Here is a 23,949-nt window from a genome sequence, read left to right on the forward strand (position 1 = left end):
CAAAGAAGATTGAGCTGGAATAGAAGTTGATCCACATATTGAACTGTGGGCTGACACTGAATGCTGACGCTGCTATCTTCTAGGATGAGACTAAAATAGGAGAAGAAAGGTATACCAAAGGTTGCTCAGAATAATGATTTAGAAGCAGCAGAGAAAAATAAGTGAATATCAGGAGGTCCTGTGATATGATAACAAGGTCAGTCTTACTTCGACAAGTAAAAGTAAGTCCACTAGAATTTTCTACCTGGGAAAGTAAGTAGAGACCAGAGAGGAAAAAATGGGGAGAATTATATACAAGAAACGATTAAGCAAAAACTGTTTCAGGTGCAGGAAACATTTAAGTTCATCTTGAACAAGATGAAGGAACATTTAAATCTGAACAGGCAAATAAATAAATAAATAAATAAATAAATCTGAACAGGCACTCATAGAAATAAAAAGAGTAAAATATAGGGAATTGCCTGCACTCATATTAAATTACTCCTAAGGGGTTAAGGGTTATCAGCCAGGTTGGTACCCAGATTTGTAGATGTTAGAGAATCTGAGGTGATGATGACTCTTTTTGATGCTTTATATTCTTTATTCTTTACCTTTTCAAGGTAGAGCTTGCTTTGTTTCTGCTTCATTCAGCCACTTTAAATAAAGACAACAGTAACCACTAACTAAACTTGCTGATTTAGACAAAGTTAAAAAATTTAGACAGTAGTTGTCATAATTTAGAATTTTTCAGAGTAAATCCTATATAATAAAAGGCTAATATGCAAATAGACCAAATGGCAGAACACCCGGAACAACCAAACAACCGAACAAAGGGTCGCTATGATATGCGCTGACCACCAGGGGGCATGTGCAGAACATGGCGGGCATTGGCCATGGCAGGATAGTGGAGCAGGTGAGCGGAGGCTCCAGACCAAGGCAGGTCACTGCTCACTGTCATTGGGCGGGCCTCTGGTGGTTTCTGAAAATTTTTTGTGGCGCTCACACCTTGAGGGCTTCTCCCCCTCCCCCGCTCCTAAGGGGCGATTGGGGCAGCAGCTGCTGCTCCCACCCACTGATGGCACTGGCCCCAATTGCCATCAGCGCATGGGAACAGCGGCAGCAGGAGCAGGGCTGCCAGCAGACAGGGGATTGGGGGCCAAGGTGGGAGGGGCCGGGTGGAGGCCAAGACGATGAGCCGAGACCTGCCCCTGTACCTACTGCAGCCTCTCAGCCCACAGTTCCTTTCAAAGTGCACGAATTTGTACACTGGGCCCCTAGTAATATATAAATGATACATATTTATACACAAAAGCACATAAGTATATACCTAGTTGTCCACTTTTAATTTTGTCAGGAATAAAAATAAGCAAACAATATCATTTGGTTTCATCATTTTTAATAAAGCATGGTAACAGAAAACATGGGAAAGATATATTCTAAGAAAAAATGACAGAGCTTTAAATTGAACAAATTTGAATGATAAAAAATTCATTAAATTGAAATTATTACTCATGCTACAGACATCTGAAAAATTAATTATGGATTGCACCAGTGCATGGAGTGGCATGTGGAATATTATGAACTATGCCACAAGTATCCAGACCAGGATAAATGTACTGTTTCTTTCTCCTTCTGTGTTTTATTTCTTTTTCTCTCCCCTTCCTCTTCTACTCCTTTTCTTATCTGCCCATGTCTTGAAATATAGTGGCATAACTGGTCTGTTCTTGCACCTTGAGGCTGTCAAGGTTGCTGACAGCTTGGTTAGAAGCTTTTCTTGAATTGTTTAAATACTGCTATCTTCTATTTTAGTACTGGGATGGGAAACACTAAGTGAAAAGCAGTTGGGGTAGAATGAGGGAGATGGTCGGTATTGAAAATAGCTTATCGGATGGAAGGGTAAGTGTAAGATTGTGGAACCTGTCAGAAAGTCAGGCATCAGAAAACTAAGAATTGACACCAAGTCTGGGGAAAACGGTATTAATGGTTGAGGAGAACTAAAGGCCAGGTGTAAACGTTTGGACTGAGGTGAAGACAATTAGGAGTAATATACTTGCCCAGTGATTATTTGTGATTATTTATACCTACTATCTGAGAATTCTCAAGGTTTCAGGTTTCATCGCTCTTTTTTGACTATGGCTTTTCCATATCTCAGACACCTTAAAACTAGCTGTATCTATTGGGATTAAAATGTCAAGGCATACATTTTTTATGTTTCCAATTATTGCATTTTGCTTTTTAAACAATAATCTAGCTTGCTAATAAAATACTATTTTATTTTTGTAGAATAACTTACTAGCTTGCCTAGACAGTATTAAAAGATTCTGGCATGAATGTTTGCTCATGCTCATTATACAGTGCCTTCAAAATCACATTAAAGGGAAATGAACCCCAAAGTATTGTCTATACTTTTATTTTTATTTGGTTTACTAACATTTTATGATTTTTAATCACTCAGAAGAGCCCAAGAGTTTTCTTACCTTAATTCTCTTCAACATTGATTATTTTCCACTGCCTGTCAGAACGTTCCATATCTGTATCCTGGGAACACAGTAACATTTGCCTGTCTCAATCAGTTAACCTGATCTACACCCCACAATTTCTGCAGTTTCCTATTTCAAGAATACTACCATTGTTCTCTTCGTCAACCACAAGAGAACGCTTACACTTCACTTGGCCTTCTCACTCTCCCCTCCCAACCCACATTATTTGTTGTTTATGCCAGTTGCTATTTTCTTAACATTATTTCAACCACCTTCCCTCTCTGTATTCCTTCTCCTTTGACCCTAATTTAGGCCATGGCTCCCACTAGCCTGCACTTTTAACAAGACTAATATTATGCCAAGTTTGAACATAGTATATCTATTGAGATCAGTGTGTCATCACCGCCTAGGAGACAAGACTCAAAGTTATCAGCCTAATTATTAATATCTTCTGGCCCTTGTTTTATCTTCTTCCAATCTTACTTTGACTAACTGATTCTCATCACCACACAAATATGCTTATATTTTTTTCATCTTAAAGAAATATAAAATAAAGAAAAATTATATCTGGTTCCTATTTCCTCCTCCAGCAACTGCCTCATTTCTTCTCTTTCTTCTAGATGAGCGGTTCTCAACCTGTGGGTCGCACCCCCTTTGGGGGTGGAATGACTCTTTCACAGGGGTCGCCTAAGACCATCAGAAAACACATATATAATTACACATTGTTTTTGTGATTAATTACTATGCTTTAGTTATGTTCAATTTGTAGCAATGAAAATACATCCTGCATATCAGATATTTACATTACGATCCATAACAGTAGCAAAATTACAGTTATGAAGTAGCAACGAAAATAATTTTATGGTTGGGGGTCCCCACAACATGAGGAACTGTATTAAAGGGTCGCGGCATTAGGAAGGTTGAGAACCACTGTTCTAGACCCTATTAAAAAAGTCTGCACTCTCATCTCCATTTTTCTCTTCACACACACACTCTTGGAAACAGTCCAATCAGATTTTGCCTTAGTCATATCACCTTGCCCTCCTCAAGGTCCTAGCTTCTGTGTTGCTAGACGCCATGGTCATTTTTCATTATTCATTTAATTTGATCTGTCCAACACATTTGACTTAGTTGATTCCTTTCTCTTCCTTGGGATATTTTCTTCTCTTGGCTTCTACAACTCTCCTGATTTCTCTTCCACTTTACTGGTTTCCCTTTCTTAGTTTTTTTTCACTGATGTTTCTTTATGTCTCCAGCTTCCAATGTTGGAGAGTTCCAGGGCTGAGTCTTTGTTCAACTTTTCTTTTGTACCTACTCTTATTTTTAAGATGATCTTATATGGTTTTTCATGTCATTTATAATAATTTTATATCTCAAGTCCAGACTTCTCCCCTAAACTTCAACCTGACATGTCTGTTACCAGAAAGGGGACCTGGCCCAGGGTGGGTCGGCCTAGGGCTGACCACTAGTGTGTGGGTTCTGGATTTTGTGCAGGAAAGATTCACAGTATGAGTCCAGGTGATTTTTAGAAAACATTTGTTAAAGCTGGGAATGGTGAACCGAGGAAGGGCCTAGGATAAAAGAAGCAACAGGAGAGGGACTAAGTGGGGAAATGAGCCTAGGCTGGGCTGCTTTGGCTCACTAAGAAGTCAGAGAAAAAGAGGCGTGGAGACAGAGTCAGAGGGTAAGCCTGGGATGAGCTGCTGCTACCCATTGAGCTTTATGGGGTGCCTTAGAGTTTAGAAGATGCATGCCTGTGGGGGAAGTAGAGGGGAAAGGGAAGTCATGGGCATGCTCCTGGGAGGGACCATTGATTTGAGGGTTTTTAAAAGCTAAGAGTTTAGGGGAGGATCAATAGAATATTCATGAGTTTTTAAGCTGATGTGCCACAGTGAGATTTAGTCCCTTTATCTGTCCTTGGGTATGGTTGGCACAAATGGCACTAATTGGATTTCTGATATCCATCTCCCTGAGTAGGGTGATTTAAGTTATTTATGTTCTGATTGGGGTGGAGAAGTGTAAACCATTTACTCTCAAGTGTCCTTGGTTTAAGGAAGATAGGGTATACAAGATGGCTGCAATTGCTTTACCATTTAGCTATCTATCTTAGGTTCCCTATTCTTCTTGTTCTGGCTTACTAGCCTGCTCCACAAATGCCCAATTAACACTACACCTGATGTCTCATAACCATATACCAATTAAGATGCCCCCAAATTGAGTTCCTGTTATTTCCCACCAAAAAGCAATTTCTCTCTGTCTTCCCATGTCAGTCGTTTGTCTTTCTTTTAGTTGCTGAGGCTGAAAACCTAGTTGTAACATTTGATACCTCTCTTTCACACATGGTACCTTCACCATCTATCAGAATCTGAGCACTAATTCCTTCACCACCATATTGGTCCATTTGCCTTCTTCTCTCTTTTGGATTATTGGTCTAGCTTTCCAACTTATCTCCCTGTTTCTGTTCTTGCCTCCTACTATCTCCTCTCAACATAGCAGATAGATTAAGTATTTAAAAATGCAGATTGCATCAAACTCTTCTCGTGGTTAAAACCCTTCAATGGCTTTTTAATTGTCTCAGTGTAAAAATCAATATATTTACTATCTTCTATGTATCCTACATGAACAGGTCCCGGTAATCTTGCTCTGCTTATCTCTTACTGAATTTCCTTTTGCTGATTGTCCTATCACATTACCCTCCAATTCCCAGCTTGCTTCCATTTCAGGACCTTGGGGCAGATAGATTTTTCTCTGATGAGGATGATTTTCACTCACACATCCATATGACTAGTTCAGGTTTTGATTCAAAATTTACCTTCTCACTGAGGTATCCCATTCAACTCTCACCCCACTAGTTCATGTTTCTATATTTTGAGTTCTTTTTCTTTTTATATTTTTTATTTAATATGCATTATTATATTATGTACTATTTTGCGTGGTATCTGTCATCTCATAGAATGTCAAGGATTTTGTCTATTTTGTCAACAACTGTACCTCCGGCATCAAGAACAAATAGAAGGTGTTCAGTAATTAATTGTTGAGTAAATGAATGTACTTTCCACTCCGTTTCAGCCTTTGCTCCTAAAAAACATCCCAGATGTACATTGTGTTATTTTTCTCCCCTTCTTTGGTTGGGCAGCCTTTCCCTTTGCTTGGAACATCTTTCATCCTTTTCCTAAATTGCTGCAAGGCCAAATCTCATAAATTCTTCCCATTTTTAAAAAGATTACCTTGTTTCTTGCTACTTTTCAATGCCTTTTCAACCAGAGTTCTTGGTTTTTTTCTGATTCTTCACACAGATTTGCCACGGTTAGAAGTATTCTCTCTCCTTCTGAATAACCTTAGCATTGTTCCCAAGTGCCCATCCTCAATTAGCAGAGAGTTCTCCCTTTCCATTCTCAGACTCGGCACTGTGTACAAAATCAGTTATGTTGTCTTTAGTCTTGATGCACCTTAGGTTTGTCTCTGTTGTTACAGTATTATACCTATTGTCTCTATTTTTCCTTGATTTCTTTTTAATGACTCTTTTCATATGTCTTTTATTTGTTTGTAAACTAAATTTAGAGAGCTCCTTGAGTAATTTCATATATTTCTATTTCTTTAGAAGCTTCCTTTCTTTCTCTTTGTCTCATTGGAATAATTTGCCATTGAAGTGATCTTTAAGCTGTGGTCTGCAGAGGCCTGGATTCTGTAGAGTTTTTTTAGAGATAAAGGAAAAAATTGAGAGAATGGAATTCCTAGAACCTTTCCACATTCACAGCCCTAGCCCTACACTTATTTCTGCTGTACCTATTTAATATATCACAATTATACATTCAGACATGAGTGCTGGCACAGTTGCACACACATACACGAACAACTTTTCTTTGACAAAAAAAATTCTGTTTTTAAAGATATTTTTTTAAAACTGAATACATGACCAATGGTACAGGAATTTTCCATTTCTAATTTCCTTTTGAAATACTCCAGAGCACATTTATGATTCGTTTTTCAACTTTATGAGCCCCAAGTTGTGATCATTGTCGAGGCCCAAGTTCTTCTAAATTAAATCATAGGTAATAAAGCTGCAAGGATGCTTTTTGAACTTCCTATATAGCATCCTGTTTTTATAGATGATGCAGAAAATAGGCCCTAAGATGGACTGAATTGTTCACATTCACACTGCTCATACAAAGGTCAAAGATCAAAAGTCAGAAATGGGTTTCAAGAAAAATGCATATTTTGTACTCCATCTTGCCAAAATAACCAGTATTTTCTTTTACCTTAAGCTAGTCTTAAATATTCCTCAGTCCATTGACTTGTCTTAAGGAAATTCAAGGATTTACCAAATATTCTGAATTTAATAGGTTTAGTTAGTTCCTAGCAGCTATTTACATAGTAGGAGAGTTCTACTCATGTTTGCTCTATTCAAGGTGCCAGTTTTATTCTATATATATATATATATATATAATTTCAGAAGGGAGAGAGAGATAGAAACATCAACGATGAGAGAGAATCATTCATTGGCTGCCTCTTGCACGCCCCACATGGGGGATCGAGTCCACAATCTAGACATGTGCCCTGACCGGGAATTGAACTGTGACCTCTTGGTTCATAGGTCAACACTCAACCACTGAGCCACACCAGCTGGGCAAGGTGCCAGTTTTAGATCTGCATTATGATGATGTGGTAGTAAAATATAATAAAAAACAACAACTAAAGAACAAAGGCTGTGAAGGTGACTTGTGTAAGAGATGTGACCTTAGTCAAGTTACTTTATATTTCTGAACTTTGGTTCCTTATCAATCATTAAAATGGCAGGAATAAAAGTATTGTTATATAGATTAAATTAGATAAATTATGTAAGAGACACTACTTCAGACTAGTCACTAGATATTGATAATTGAGTAACAACATAAGTAGACTAATTATATAGCATATTACGTTATTAATATGACTTCTAATGTCAGACACATAGACTGATTCTTTTATCTGGCTCTGCTATCAATGATCATATCAATTGTATGTTTTTGATAGAACTCTGAAGATCCCTAATACCACACCAGTACATCTGCCTCTTGTAGTCTTAGTGGGGACATGCCTGGCACACAGCATACAACAGATTTTTGTTTTTCTCTATTTAGGAGTTGATATAAATGTGGCATTTATCATGTAATATTCCTTGCTTGAAATCTTGTACAGATCTCCTGATGATGCGTGACTGTGTTTTATTTATTTAGTTTAAGCAGAAGAAATAAAACAGATGGGCCTACCTATACCATCAGTCCTCCTGAGCCAATATAAAAAACCCCAGTGAGATGAATGTGATTTATATGCAGATCCTGGGAGGAAGGGGAACTACTGACCTCCTGTTCCACTGTCTGGAATTTCCCCGGACTCTGAAACGGGGAGTTTAAAATATTAATGCTTTGAATAATAAATTATAGTACATAGTAAATGAGGCATGAGCATAACAATTTTAATTAGTTTTAGGCACATTTTAATGATTGTTTGGCTATTAACTCCAGTAAACATAAAAATGCAGGGGAAAAAGATGTATGAATTCCTTATTACTTAGCTTTGTTTTAACTGAAGCCTTTGCAAAGATGTATATCATTTTAATTTTGGTTCCAGAGGCTTTTATGTAAATTAATTGCATTGGAGAATTGGCAAGAACATGATTATAAGCTTTACATTAATATAACAACAATTTAACAATGGCTGATAGATGGGCCACAGCCATGCAATTATCAAAAGTGAGCCACTCTCTTGATCTCTAATTAGGTCTGTAAGCAAATAGAGATTTGCCAGCACTAATTGCCGTATTAAAGCTGGCAGTGAGGAAGCAAGCGAGCTCACGTTAAGGTAGTCATCACAGGGTGCTGTATAGCCAAAGATTTTCCCATTTTCTGATTTAATCAGATATGTGATTCAATTATATATGTTGTGGAAATAGACATTTAACTGAATTGGAAAGCTTTCTCCTCCATGCTCAATACAACCATATGTCTTGTTAACTGCAGACTTCAGTGCTTCAAGTCTAAACAATAAGCATTAGGTTAAATGTTTTGCCACCCTCTTTACTGTCTGCTCAGATGGCTGTCCTCCTCTAATAGCCTTGACTCTAACAGTACCTACGATGTCTAGTGCTTTGTGCCGGAAAAGCACGTAGATGAGACAAGATGTGCATTTTCTTCCTTTGCTGCTCCATGTTTGCAGGGATTAAAAAGCACTCAAAGGGGATTTAGAAGGCATTTGAGCACCAGGCTCACTATTGTGAAACCCATTTTAAAGAAGCCTGGAAATCCCTTATTTCCTTCAGTCTTTGACTAAAAGCTTGGTCCATTATGCAACAAAACCTGTTTTATTTTTTGCTCCAGCTTATTCCAATGTGCACATCAATAACATTTAAAGGGACTTTCGTTTAGGCATAGGTTGAGTTTAAACTAGGTCTGGAATGGGTGATTTTTTCTATGGAAGATCCTGTAAGAAGTCAACCTAGAGAGAAAAGGCCATGTAACCAGGGAAACCGCATAGGTTTATGTTGGCATGCATTTGCATTTGACTTAACAGCTACTCATTAAACAATTAGGAACATGAATAGGTGTGCCTATAACTGACACAGGTGAAGAGATCTCAAGGGAGGACATGACTCAGTGTTTGGGTGTCAGGCATAGAGGGTGCTAAGCCAGCTAACAGGGCAAAGCCCTCCTGAGCTCTTCCTTCGGTGTGAGGTGTCAGCCACCAGCTATGGCAAAACACGAAGTCTGACCTTCTCCCTCTTCATTACCTTCACTTACTTACCCAAACCTGTGGAATCCACGCTAGCCTCAGGATAAGAGGTAGAATTCCCCCAATGTGACTGTCAACATGCAATTAGAAGAGAGAAATGCTCTCAGAGCAGGGGAAGCTTTGGAGCAGGGGAGCAAGGTCAGGAGATAACATCCCAGCAAGGGATCGGCTTGGCCAGGTGCTTCCCCAGACTGTGGGAAAGCAATAGTTAGCACAGAATTTGAATTTTCCTCCTTCATTACAGTTTATTCAAATTACCTAATCCTTCATTAAAATCATTAATCCCCATATGGCCTCGTATGATTATGTTTGGGGGAATAAAACCACAGAAACCGCAAAAGAGAACACAGCCTTTCCTACCTCAACCTTTTCCCTGGCACTCCTGAAAGGAACACCATATTGTACTGAGAGAATGTGTCCAGAGAACCTTCCAGATGATAACTGGCAGCAAAGTAATCAAATGGCTATGCATCTGGTAGATGAAGGGCGAGCAGCTCTTGGGAGTATCATTCTGGAGGGTTCCCTGGAGTAAGGTCAGCGAGGCAGGTGGTTCAGGAGGAGGGAGATCTTGTGTTTCTCTCCACTTTACATAATCTCAGTATGAAAATAAACTTTTTCACTGTGTGTGTGTGTGTGTGTGTGTGTGTGTGTGTGTGTGTGGTTCTAGTAGCAGTAGTAGCAGAAAGGGCACCCATTTTGGGACAGGTGCCATTCAAAGTGTTAGTAACTTTTTTGGCAGGTCTAAATTTGATAACTTTGACATGGTAGAAGTATGTGACTAGGCAAAGGATGCCATTTGTAGTTTGGTGGCTACTCGGGCAATTCACCCTTCTCAATAACTAAGAAAGCACTCCATTTGTACTTTAATAATAATAATAATAATAATAATATAATAATAATAATAATAATAATAATCTACACTAATAAAAGACAAAGATGCTAATTGACCATACCTTTGCTACATCCATCAGCCAATCAGAAGAGTATGCAAATTAACCCAACAAAGATGGCCATTAAATTTGCATCCTGCAGGCGGGGCGGGGCAGTGCCATCCACCACCTGCCCCAACCCTGGGGATTGGGCCTGCCGTGTGCGACCTGGGGAGGCGGGGCAGGCACCGCCGGATCGGGCCTGCCATCTGCCACCCGGGGAGCGGGCCTAAGTCAGCAGGTGGTTATCTCCTGAGGGGTCCCAGACTGTGAGAGGCACAGGTCGGGGTGAGGGACCACCCCCCACCCCCACCACCAGTGCACAAATTTTTGTGCACTGGGCCTCTAGTAATAATAATAATAGCTACTCTTTTGACTACCTGCTCTATGCTAGAATTTTTGCCAAATATGTGGGTACATATGCAAGCACATGTACCTATAATATTTTTATTTTTAACAATATCCTTAAAATGTAGGTATCATTATCTCTATAAATAAAGATGCTGGGGTGAAATGACAGTAAACAGCTGTTCAAGAAAATGATGAAGCTAAATGTAAAGTCAGAGCTAGGTGACCCCCTTAGCCACACTTCCCAGCAAGCTTGTGTTCCTATTAGCTATCTGATATGACTTGAGTCATTTTAAGTCCTTAAGAAGACTATGCTTGTAACGATGTATAAATGTTGCCAGTATCTTATGCTTCTCTCTGCTAGCAATAGAGTTGTTCTTACCTATAAGTAAACAGAAGTATTGGGGGTGAACTAACACCAAAATACTGGTCCTTCCTCCAGTCCTTCCAGGAAGTCTATAAAGCTAATATTCTATATGTCTAATATTCTAACATTATGACTTATTAAGATGTCATAATGTTAGAATATTAGACGTATAGAATATTAGGAAGAGCACCATGTCACAACAAATCAAAATAGCCAGATTCTTGGGCTTAAGGCTCATTATGGGTTAAAAGGAAGGTTCTAAAATAAATCTTCAAATTTTCCTCTTGCTATAAAATTCAGTATGCATTTGATGTTATTTGTATTAAGGCATTGTGGTTTTGTGGAAAGATAACATATCAGCCTTTCATAAATTAGCAGAACTAATATCTACATATTAGTCTCTTTCCATGACATAACAAAGAGCTGCCTCTTGAACAAACAGAATAGAATGGACAAGCACTCATGGTGAGGTTACAGTAGGGAGATAAGAAAGAAGAGTCGGTTATTTGGGAGGGTAGTAAGATGCTAGAGAGTACCACCTAAAGAACTTTTGATCTCTGAATGCCAAGAAGATGAAATACAAAAGAGCATAACAATATGTATGAGTAACAGATTCTCACAGATAAAAAAGATGGGCAACAGAGACAGCCATATTTAGAAATTATACCTTGATGTGGTTCTTCCAACTAATAATACCCAGGTAGCCTAAAAAATACAGAGTTTTTGCTCCGAGTCCTGATTCTAGTTTTTATTTAATTCTGCCTTGCTTGATGTCTGCTGTTTTTCAACTCCTTGACCTAGAGGCCAGTGGCAACTTGCACAGTAAAAAAATCCCTGATTCTGAGAGTCAACCAGGAAGTCAAGAAGCCACTGGAAGCTGGACTCCTTGGCTTCATGCTTCCTGCTCTTGCCTCCTGTTAGTACTTCAGGGTTCTAGCAAGGTCTTCTTCCCAAGTCTCTATTACCAATTTACTTGGCAAGAGACATGCTTCATTGAACTAATGCTAAATGGTCACCTTCTTAATTTTAATGTTCCTGCCCTTAATTAGTAGTTTAGTCTTTCAGACCTACATTTGTTACACTTAAATGGATTTTGTAATTGGCTTTGTATCTCAGTTAGCTTTGTAGCCCCATTCCAGTTCAGAAAAGCAACCAATTAGTTCAGGTTTTCCATTCCTCCTTACTTCCTTGGAACAATTGCCTTATTTCTAATTGTTTTTAATGCAACTAATATAATCCAACAAGATCATAGCTGGGCACTGCTAATGCACTTTGTGAAAGATTATTGAATTTATTAAGCCTTTGGCCCAAAATAGCTCCTAACAAATGCATTTTGAGGATATGACAGTCTTGGTGAGTGAGTTAAAGACTCATTAGTTGGTCTGCTAGTGTCCTTGCATGGAAACTGTGATTCTTGTCAAGTCCATTAACTGCTTTACAAAACAAGAGCTGTCATTTCATTAAACTGCTCCACACATATCAACAGCTCCATGGTGAATGCTGGTCACTTCTTGTCTATGTCACAATATTTTTCTGAAAGCTGACTTCCTCCAGTGTATGCCAGCAGCCTACAAGTCTTCATGGTATAGAGTGATACCATGCACCTAACTGAAGAAGCAGCAATTGCTTTAAAAATAATAGAAAGTTAGAGTTTAAAACTGTTGTATTTTTATCTAATATTCTCTGTTTGCTAAAGAAATAAATTTTAAAAAATATTGAAATTAGAGCATTCACTCAGTTCGCTTTCTAGTTAAGGAGAGAATAGGGACTAGAATTGAAATCTATCTTCCACTCTAGTTTCTTTTTGAAAAATCACACTATCTCTCTGGTGATCTGAATATGTTAATTTCTTTAATTTTTCCATTTACTTAATAAATAAATAAATATGGATGGATTTTTTTTTTTTTAATGGCAGATGCTATTCTAGTGTGGAGATATGTCAGTAAACAAGACTAAGTCCTTGCCTTCATGGAGCTTAAATTCCAGCTAGGTTGGCCAATAAATCAATTTAAACATATGATAGAATAGAAGGTTAAGTGAAAATAAGTCAGGATAATGGGGATGGAGATTAATGGGTGTTCTTTAAGATAAGGTGTTTATAAAAAAGCAGTGATTTGTCTAAACTCAGGGTGAAAAACAAGCCACACAAGAAGGAAAATTGCAAAGGCCCTGAGGCAAAAATAAATATGTGTTTCTGTTCATGGAATAGCAATGAGGCTAGTGTGTCCAGAAGAGTGAGAGTAGCTAAAAATAGTAGGAGATGAGTACATATTTATAGATAATGATTATTTCTAGCTGCTATATGAGTGGAACTGCAATTCAAGTGAACGTAGAAAGAGAACATTTATCCTATCAGGAAGACTGAAAGTGGCTGCATAATCTGGAAATATTAAGTTTTCTCAATGATAAAAGAATAAAAAAATTCAATCCCATAAAATATCCATCCAGGCCAATAGTATGTCTTAATTTCAACCTAAATTGACCGAGAATCGATTGAATACAAGGCTTTGGAAGACGTACAGTGAAGCAGGGAATAATTTTGAAATGAATTGAAAAGGAAAAAGAAAAGAAAACCAATGAATGAAAAAATGCCAAGTAAAAGAAAAGATTAATAGAACAGAATATGAGATTCCATTGAAAGTGTAGAGTGCTGGGGAGGACAGCGTGGCCTGCTGGAAGACAGGCATGTGTGATGCAGAAGTAACCTGCAAACTGGGAGGCAAGGAGTAACATACAAACAAGATGTTGACAAGCAAAGGCATCTGGCTGGGAGCCATTGCAAACTGAGAAAATAACATGAGTAAAGACAGGAAAAGGAAGGTGGATTAGTGAGGGATGTGTAGCAAGAGGTCCAGGTTGGTTGGAACACAAGGGTAAGAGAATTTTGATAAATTTTGACAAAATAGATAAGTTAAAAAGATAATGAAGAGTTTTGAATGGTTTAATCAGGAACTTGAACCTAATTAATTAGGAAATATGGGGCTATTAAAGCTTTTGTATCAGAAAGTGATGATGACAAAGAAAAAAAGCAGGTTCCCTTTAGGTCATTGTGAAGCTATGGTGGAAGAGCTTAGAGCTACACTAATTTTTAATTTTTAACTATTAAATTTTTAGGAAAGATTAACTTTTCACTTGAAAAAAAAATGCATTATCTCTTCCTTGTCCTAAAAGACATTTCTTTACAACATAAATGCTTTGTCAGAACACAGCCTTATACCCCATCCACTTTAATGTCCGAGATTGGGTCTAAGCTCACTGTTGTCTGGATAACTCAGAGACCAAAGACTGAGTCATTCAGAGTAGCTAGAATACAAGACTTCAGAATCTTAGAATAGTGCCATTCAATTTTTAAAAGAAATTTCACAAATTCTGGAAAACATAAAGAAACTTCAGCCAAAAGCTAATATTATTAATTATTTAAAAAAGTTGTTTTCCAGCATGAGCTCACTTGTATTTATAAAAATCTTCTGAGTATCTGAACATGGAAGTGAGAGTGAGATCAGTAGTGATCTTCTTTGGCCAATGAGGATATCAAAAAGAGCAGAAATGAATTCAGACTTACCTACTTCCCCACTATACGCATCTCAACTTAGAGTCTGGGTGTGAACTAACGGTGCAGAATTGATTCATGCTCCAATCTGTTCAAATTCCCCACTCTGGCTCAAAAACAGAAGAATTAAAGAATTTCTGACAAATTTTATCCTTTTCATATCCCCCAGTTCCTTCTGTATGTTAACCAACTGCTCTGACTCTCCCCCGACCCCTGAATTCAGGCACCTCAAAAAAGGCGCATGTGTGGTTGCTAAGAAGCCTTAGTGCCTCGCAAGATACCCTCATGTATTCAAACTTCCTCCATGGGGTTGGTGTAAGCCTGGAGAGCTGCCCTCAGGAAAAGCCATGGATTCATGCTCCTGTAGGGAGAGTGGGCTTCCATCTACTCTGCCCCACTCAGCAGTTGTTTCTTCACATGGACAGACAGGTTCTATACTGAGCCCTGTGGTTGACTCTCCAAAATCTATCACACTAGTTTCCAGTGTTGAAATAGATGCCTTGAGGAATTGACTCCAGCTAAAGTGAATCCCATTGGTCTCAGTCTCAGCCTTTCCCATGCCAGTGTTGGTCCAACCCACCCAGAAGGGTGGGCTTTATGGTTTATACAGTTTTGAGTTATTTATTCCAAGGTTTGGGAATCCATTCTTTCCAAACTTGGCTATGGCAACTAAAAGGAGAGTGAGGTACCTCAAGGAAGAACATGTGAGTTAGAGACTGTGTTTAGCTTTGCTTCATAATATAGTATTAATAGATAATGTGAAGAAATCTGATCTCAGGCCCCTGCATAATTATTCATTAATTCCAAGATATGTTAAGTAACTTAAGTGTCCTGATCCTCCAAATCAGTGGTTCTTAACCTTCCTAATGCCACAACTCTTGAATACAGTTCCTCATGTTGTGGTAACCCCCAACCATAAAATTATTTTCGTTGCTACTTCATAACTGTAATTTTGCTACTGTTATGAGTCATAATGTAAATATCTGATATGCAGGATATATTTTCATTGTTACAAATTGAACAGAATTAAAGCATAGTGATTAATCACAAAAACAATATGTAATTATATATGTGTTTTCCAATGGTCTTAGGCGAGCCCTGTGAAAGGGTCATTCGACCCCCAAAGGGGTCTCGACCCACAGGTTGAGAACCGTTGCTCCAAATCTTTATTAGAAGATTGGGGGGGGGGGGGGCGGGAAATCCCTAACTCACAGGATTATTGTATATATTAAATGATTAAGCTATATGAGCTAGAACTTTTACTTGGATCATCCATACCTCCTCTTGTCTCACCTCGAATTGGGGAAGTGGCCAGAGGAGTATCTGACAAAGGTAAAACAATAAATAGATTCTGATCATATCTGTGTGTACATGACAGGAAGCAGGAAACTCAGCACTTGAGCCACAGATGAGGCAAGACAAGATGGAAAGAAAGAGAACATGACCAGTTGTTGAGCCACAAAAAAAAAAAAAAGACTGACCATAAGCTACACCGGTGGTCTTTAAATTGCCCTTGGCAGAGTGCTCTGAGAATCCTCACTGGTGTGTGGGCATCTGAGAAATGGGGTGGGGGAGATATGGAAGTTAAACAGCAGAGCTCTGGGAGCCCTCCGGCTTCAGCGTGTAGGTTCTTCCAAATCAAAATAGCACAAGCTTTAACAGAGGCATCAGCTACCTAAGTTTGGAGCTAAATGGTAAAAATGAAAAACAAAATTGCAAGAAGGAAATGAGGGTATGTGGTTTTGATGCTGAACAGGAAGAGGACACAGAGGAGAAAAGGAAAAGGGGCTCAAGCAGGAGGAAAAGAGGCTGCAGGTCTTTGGGAAATTACCAAGGGGTATGCTTATTTTTAAAATTTTTAAATTACTTTAAAAATATTTTAAGAAATTTACACTGTAAATCTCTCCCACCCACTCAAATCATCAACAAAGTGAAGTTTCTGATAAAGTGGTTGTCCTAGTTTTTATCTATGGAAGGAGTTGATTTTCTGATACATACTTATTAAAGTAGCCTGAGTGCGCATCATACAGTTTTACGGTTATTTCCACTTAGTATCTCTAGGACAGCGGTTCTCAACCTGTGGGTCGTGACCCCTTTGGCGGTCGAACGACCCTGATAAGACCATCCTGCATATCAGATATTTACATTACGATTCATAACAGTAGCAACATTACAGTTATGAAGTAGCAACGAAAATAATGTTATGGTTGGGTCACAACATGAGGAACTGTATTTAAAGGGCCAGAAGGCTGCGAACCACTGCTCCAGTAGCTAAGTTAAGCATATAATGTAGCACAGAGCTTTGCACATATTGGGACTGTCCTGACATTAGACAAGCCCAGGGGATGTGAAGCAGTCACGTTGGCTGATTAGGATTTTATTGCCCAGCCCTGGCCACATGGTGGTGAAAGGATTCAAGGTAAGTGACATTACAGACTCAACAGGAGAGAAAAGTAATCATGAGATCGGATAATTTTTTTTTAAATATATTTTATTGATTTTTTACAGAGAGAAGGGAGAGAGAGAGAAACATCGATGAGAGAGAAACATCGATCAGCTGCCTCCTGCACATCCCCCACTGGGGAAGTGCCCGCAACCCAGGTACATGCCCTTGACCAGAATCGAACCTGAGACCCTTCAGTCCGCAGGCCGACGCTCTATCCACTGAGCCAAACCGGTTTTGGCCGGATAATTTTTAAAACTGGATAATTCAGGCGTAAAATAACCGATTCCAGCACCCCGCCTCCAGAGTCTCCAAGGAGCTGTAGAAAAGCTATTCACAGCAGTTTTTTTGTTTGTTTTGTTTTGTGTTTTTTTTGTGTGTGTGTTTTTTTTCCACAGCAGTTCTTCCGGATCTGCTGCAGCAGCTGCTCGGATGTTCAGCAGGGAAACCCAGGCAGATGTTGCACACCTTCCTTTTTATCACCTCCTACAGGGGTGCAATATGGATTAATCGGGTGTTTATACGGTTCAGTCCACCAAAAAGGAAACACAGCCCCCGATCCTCATGATACAGAAGTACTGAGGCTAAGAAAAACTTGCTTTTCCAAGGGAAGGGACTCTCAGTGTCTGCATGGTTGTTTAGGCAGGAAGAAATAAAGAGGAGGAACATAGATCATCTAGGAGGCACAGTGCACTCGGGAAAGGAAGCACATACAGAGAATAACCGTCATATTTCTAAACGAACATACCCGACATTAACTGAAAGGATGTCTTTCTTAGAGTCATGTTGGCTGACTCCCAGTTTTAGCCATGCTCCCTGCTTAAAACTGTAAGCTGTGTTGAAACAGTCCTGCCTGTGGTCTTCACGCTTAGTGCAGTCACCCAGGGCCATGCTTGATGGTCCATGGTGACGGAGGGAAACACAACTTCTTTTTCGACATAGCTTTAGTTCATTCTTTTAAATTTCTTCTCTAGAGATTATTTTTAATGTATATATTCAATAGCACATTCATATCACTTATGAATAAGCAAATGCGTATGTATATGTGTGTGTGTGTGTGTGTGTGTGTATATGCCTTAAAGTATTTCTTGCCATTAGCCATTTATAATTAAAAAATTGGATACCACTGTTCTAAAATACTTAAAGAATCATCAGAGATCTGTTTACAAGAAGGATCCAGAAAACTAGGGAAAAGCTCAATCTCTCTTTGACTGTGACAGTACTATATAATTTGGATGGCCTTAAGACCTGGCCTGGGTTTCTTCTTAAGGAATTGTATACCTGGCTAAGAAAGACCCTTTTGTAACAGCTTGAAAATATGGTTTCCTGGGGTTACCCAGGGAATGGAAATGCTACAGAGAAGGGAGGCTAAGAGCTGGGTAAGCTCTTTTCAAATTATAAATAAGCAGCCAATTTCAGTGATTTTTCTCTGCCTTGTTAGGTTGTCACCTCTCAACTCACATATGGAACTGACCCTGAGAATTAGTAATCCCGTATTCCAAGGCTCTGTAGGATCTCTTTCTAGCCCTGTATGTGATGGAAAGCCAGGTACATCTGGGCCAGTACAGAGGCAAGCATCTTTTTTACTAACCAGTTCTCACTAAAGAAGCTAAATGTGTCTAGAGGTAAAGCATGCTGGAATGACATTCAATTTTTAATTTTAAAATTATTCATAGGTGAGACATCAAAATCTGTTGTAATTGATAATGTATTTCTTCAAAGGTAATCAAGTAATGGATCATTTTATTATGAGTTTCAGTAATAGGCTTTTATCACTAAGTGATAAAAGTAAAATGTTTTGTTTTACTTTTTGGGGGGCAAAAGTATTTGGGTAGAAATTTATTAATCCAGCCCCCTGCAAACAAAAATAAATTAAAGAAAATTCTGGTGACTATAGAAATCCAGCAAACATATTGGCTTAAGATTAGTCTTAGAGTGGAAGTTGGTCTTTGCTTTGAGATTTTAGCATTCTTTAAACTGGATTCTTCTAAAGTGAAGCAGTCATGAGGCAAGACGCAGGCAAACTTGGGCTTTGTGATATTTTTACTCCCACACTGGGAAAATCAACGGAAATTCAAAATTGCTTTTCTGTGCCATGAAATAACAAGGGGTTTGAGTTTATCCACCCTGATCACCATACAATCAAATAAACTAAAAATAGCTTGGTTGGGACACAGATGGGGAACTCCCCTGAGCAGGATATCTTTTGGGCATGAATGATGGGACTGTCACCAATTTATAACCATTTCTTACTGAGAAGAGCAAGGGCAGACCATGTCTACCAGTAAGAAGTCAAAATATTTAATCATATTCCCCTCCTTTTGGCTTATTTTCAATTACCCTCACTGCTTGCTTTGCATGGAGAATTTTTTTGTTTTTATTTGTGTGGGGTTTTGTTTGTTTGTTTGTTTTTGAGTGCTAGCATTCCCTCGTGACTTAGGTTAAAGGGGAGACACAAAAGCAAAACCGGGGGAGGTTTACAGGAGTTGGACATGGAGTAGTTCTCCCCCAGGGTGCCAGTGGTGAGTGAAGTCCACATGAATCAGGAATACACTGACAGCCAATGGGCAGACCTCAAATTGGCCCCGAGTCGTTCTATCATCATTTTATAATTACATCTTCACGAACAGCAGATTTACATGTGTTACGATTCATTTAGAAATGGCACACGAGCACCTGCAATTTGGCATTCCAGTTAGTGCCCCAGTGTATCAAACTCTTGATTAATAAACTCTGAAGTGTTGAAATGATTCTCTGTCATTAATCATATTCTCTTCTACTTCTATATTACCTGAAATCATTAGAGGAGAAGAAAGCCTGAAGTGCAATCAGCTACCAGCATGTTAATGCAATGACTTAGGCTCTTAGCTCCAAATAAGCAAGAGAAATTAAGTAAGTGGTAAATTACACTAGATGTGGTTTTTACTTTGGAGGAATTGTGGCAGCAATTCTTTTTTAAAGCAGGGGCATTTTATGAAAATCACCTTTTGATAGCATCTAAGAAAATGTGTGATTATAGACAGACGGAGTTTTCCCTGCTCATGCAAAAGTGTTAGGCAGAAGGAAGCCCCCAGTAGCAATTCAGGAACTCATCCCAGTTTTGTGTGGAGCTATTGAAATGGGCCGTGCAAAAGCGGCAGGAAGCGCTTTTACATTATCAGTTATCTCATTCTTATTCAACCACATTTAATTCACTCATCAATCAGTGCTTACTCAGAATGCAGACTTTTTGAGGAATGGATCCATGTATCTATATTTCATCAGGATCCAGTAGCTCCTAGTCTGGGAAAAGATTACAGCAAAATCCAGGACATATGAGGTACAGAGCCATACAATGTACACTGGCTGGTCCATGTAGACTTTTTCCCTATCAGGAATGCACTGAATTATTGTGCACCTAAGAATTAATGTCTATGTGCAAAATTGTGAAGGATAAAAGAGCTTTACAAGGCAAAGGCAAAGAAAAATTTCTTGAATCAGACAAGCTGACTTATTATGAGTGTTAAATCCTAATATTGAAAGAGATTTTAATATTCAGACTGGAGTTGTGAAGAGATATTTACCTTGAATCAAATAATTATTATGTGTCCTTTGATTCTTGTAACTTAAATATTAAATCTTTTTAGTGTCAAGGATCCTGGAAAAGCAACCGAACTCTCTAACTCTGAGAAGCTGTGTTAGAGGTTATTCTTAAATGTTCATAGATAAATAGGTCACCCTGACTGTAATGTGTTGGGTTGCTATTTCTGGTTTATATGTTGAACAGTATGCTTGCCTATGCTATTTTCCCCTAATTATTTTATGTTATTGAGTTGGCCCTGGACGTTACTGAGGCTAAGAATGGAAAAATACTATGTTGGATATATATACTACTTACACACTCTAGGCCCACACTCATGTGCATTAAACTCAGATGTTTTATTCAGTGTCTTCTCTCATTGTTTGTTAGGTGAGGGCCTTGGGCCAGCTGATCTCTGGGTGGCCCCCAGCTCACCCACTCCAGGAATCTTCACTGGATGCACAGAGATGTAAGCTCCCTCAGGGCAAGGACTTTGGCTTTCCTGTCCGCTAACATTTTTCAAGGAACATTTACACCCATTATTTTACTTGTTTCCCCACAGCAATCAAATCAGACAGGACTATACAGCTAATACCTCACTTTATAGAAGAGAAACATGAAGTCAAGAAGTTAAGTGATTTTGCAAATTTCATAAACCAGTGGTTGAGTCAGGATCTGATCCCAAGATTTTTATATATATATATATATATATATATATATATATATATATATATCTCCTATCTAATAAAAGAGAAACATGGTAATTAACGTACGGCCGCTACCCTTCCCATTGGATAATCAGGGCAATATGCAAATTAACTGCCAGCCAAGATGGCAGCTGGCAGCCAGGCATCTTGAAACTAACATGAGGCTTGTTTGCTTCAGTGATGGAGGACTCCAAAGTTCCCCACCTGCCTTGCTGGCCTCTGAGCCTGCAGTTTGAAACATTGTAACAAATATAGAAGCTAAACAAAACCCCAGGAACCTGCTTTCAGTGACCTGGGATCTCAGAGCTGGAGTTATACATTGTTTCGATTATAGAACCCAAACAAACCAGATACCTGCTTTCAGCATCAGAGGCCTCAGAGCTGGAGCCAGAGCTAAAGCTGGCCCAGAATAAAAAAAAAAAAGAAAAAAAGGAGCAGTTGGGAGCTTCAGTCACCCACCAGCCTGAAAACAGCCCTAAGCCCCTCACCCAGACCGGCCAGGCACCCCAGTGGGCACCCCCACCCTGAAGGGTGTGTGACCAGCTGCAAACAGCCATCATCCCCTCACCCAGGCTGGCCAGACACCCCAGTGGGGACCCCCACCCTGATCCAGGACACCCTTCAGGGCAAACCAGCCAGCCCCACCCATGCACCAGGCCTCTATCCTATATAGTAAAAGGGTAATATGCCTCCAGGCACCGGGTTCAGCAGAGCCGAGAGGCCTCCCAGCACCAGGATCAGTGTGACAGGGGGCAGAGCCCAAACCCCCAGATCGCCCTGCGGCTCTGTGTGTGACAGGGGGCGGGGCCACAACCTCCCTATCCGCCCTGCTCTGTTCATGACAGGGGAAGGTGCCCCAACCTCCTGATCAGCCCTGCTCTGTGCCTGATAGGGGGGAGCTCCCCAACCCCCTGATCGCCCTGCGGCTCTTTGAGTGACAGGGTGCGATGCCCCAACCCCCTTTCTCCCCCCACGGGCCCTGCTCTGTGTGTGACAGGGTAGAGCCATAACCTCCCCATCGGCCCTGCTGTGTGTGTGACAGGGGGTGGTGCCCCAACTCCCTTATCGGCCCTACTCTTTGCGTTACAGGGGGCAGCTCCTCAACCCCCTGATGGGCCCTGCTCTGTGCGTGACAGGGGGGAGCTCCCCAACCCCCTGATGGTCCCTGCTCTGTGCGTGACAGGGGGTGGCACCGCAACCTTCCCATTGACCCTGCCTTGAGTGTGACAGGGGGCAGTGCCCCAACCCCCCAATCGGCCCTACCCTGAGCGTGACTGAGGGTGGCATCCCAACCTCCCGATCCGCCCTGCTCTGTGCATGACAGGGGGCGGCGCCCCAACTCCCCAATCTGCCCTGCTCTGAGCCCGACCAGGGGCTGCACCTAGGGATTGGGCCTCCCTCTGCCACCCGGTAGCAGGCCTCAGCCAGCAGGGCGTTATCTCCCGAGGGTTCCCAGACTGCGAGAGGGCACAGGCCGGGCTGAGGGTCCCCCCCTTCCCCCCCGAGTGCACAAATTTTTGTGCACCGGGCCTCTAGTGTGTGTGTGTGTGTGTGTGTGTGTGTATATATATATTGCTTTCAGAGATGAAGGAAGAGGGAGAGAGAGATAGAAATATCAATGATGAGAAAGAATCATCCATCAGTGGCCTCTTGCATGCCCCCTACTGGAGATGGAGCTCAAAACCTGGGCATGTGCCCTGACCTCCTGGTTCATAGGTTGATGCTCAACCACTGAACACACTGACCAGGCTGATTCCCAGATTTTTTTATGCAGAGTTACATTTTTGAGAGCTAGTGACCGGTGGTGTGCTGGTGAATATTTAACACTGTGAAATATATATATATTTGATTAAATATAATAAAATTTACTGATATAAAGAATGTTTAAGGTACAATTTATAAAAAATTATATGAATATACATTACTCTCTATTGAAAACCTGTAGTTGAGTGATTCCCACAGAATGCTTTTGTTGATCTCCACCAGATTTTTGTATTTGAAGTCAACCTACATTTGCAATTCAAACATGATTTGACAAATAGGGCTTTCCCCTAATTTTATTCCCCTTTTTTAATAAATTTATTGTCATTAAATCTGATATGTGATGTACTGTAAAACTATTTGTCACCCTTATTTAAAATTATATTAATTAAATCCAAACTTTTTCAACTTCAGCACTAAATGAATCCCTGGCTTATTGTGTTTTCTTATTTGGGTGGTTAAATCCTAAGTCAAGCCACCAATATGACTTTACTGAGCATAGAGTCGGGGAGAGATGTGCAGAGATCCACCATGATACAGTATCTTCACTCTACAGATACAATAGATATGAAACCGAACACCATAGGTAACAGTAAGATGTAATAATTAAGAAGTAATGAGTTTCAAGTTTTATTACTTTTGCCTTTAATATAAGTATTTACTTGTAAGTTTTTATAATTTAAGTTTTAATAATGACTGTGCTTAACATCCAGGCTTCAAAAATTGCTGAAAATTCAACAATTAGCTCTTACAGACAAGTCCACAAAGGCCTGAGAGATTTTTTCTTCTTAAGTAATTATATTTTCCAGGTCTTACTATTTTAGAGTTCAAGTAGGAAAAGTACTTTGCCTAACTTGACATAGGTATATTTGGCTTTAAGATGCTTATAATATTTTTGTTTGGTGGTGGTAGTTTTGAGATATGAAAATGGTAAACTCTCTACTTGAGGTTCTATGATCCCATGATGAAGAATAGCTGCACTGACTTCCTCCCTCCTACCATCATTCTGGCTGGAGATGCTCTCTGATGACCATCTGGTAGACTTCCTCATTTCTCAT

The sequence above is a fragment of the Myotis myotis genome, unplaced genomic scaffold, assembly GCF_014108235.1.
Source record: "Myotis myotis isolate mMyoMyo1 unplaced genomic scaffold, mMyoMyo1.p scaffold_m19_p_3, whole genome shotgun sequence".
NCBI classification, from domain to species: domain Eukaryota; kingdom Metazoa; phylum Chordata; class Mammalia; order Chiroptera; family Vespertilionidae; genus Myotis; species Myotis myotis.